Genomic DNA, 254 nt, shown 5'->3' with positions numbered 1-254 from the left:
AAAGAATATTGAAAATACCATGCACTTCCAGAAGTGTGAACCAATTGGTACAAGATGTACAGTCAGAATGCTTCTTACAAACAAGGATGGTAAGGACTCTGTCTCAAATGCTTTGGACATGTTATCAGGTGGGACCAGCCCTTGGAGAAGGACATCATCCTTGGTAAATTAGAGAGTCAGTAAAAAAGAGGAAGCTCCTCAATGAAATTAATTGGCACTGAGGCTACAGCAATGGACTCAAACATAAACATTGT

Source organism: Chrysochloris asiatica, unplaced genomic scaffold, assembly GCF_000296735.1.
Source record: "Chrysochloris asiatica unplaced genomic scaffold, ChrAsi1.0 scaffold00047, whole genome shotgun sequence".
Lineage (NCBI taxonomy): Eukaryota > Metazoa > Chordata > Mammalia > Afrosoricida > Chrysochloridae > Chrysochloris > Chrysochloris asiatica.
Note: the sequence above shows the minus strand (reverse complement) of the source record.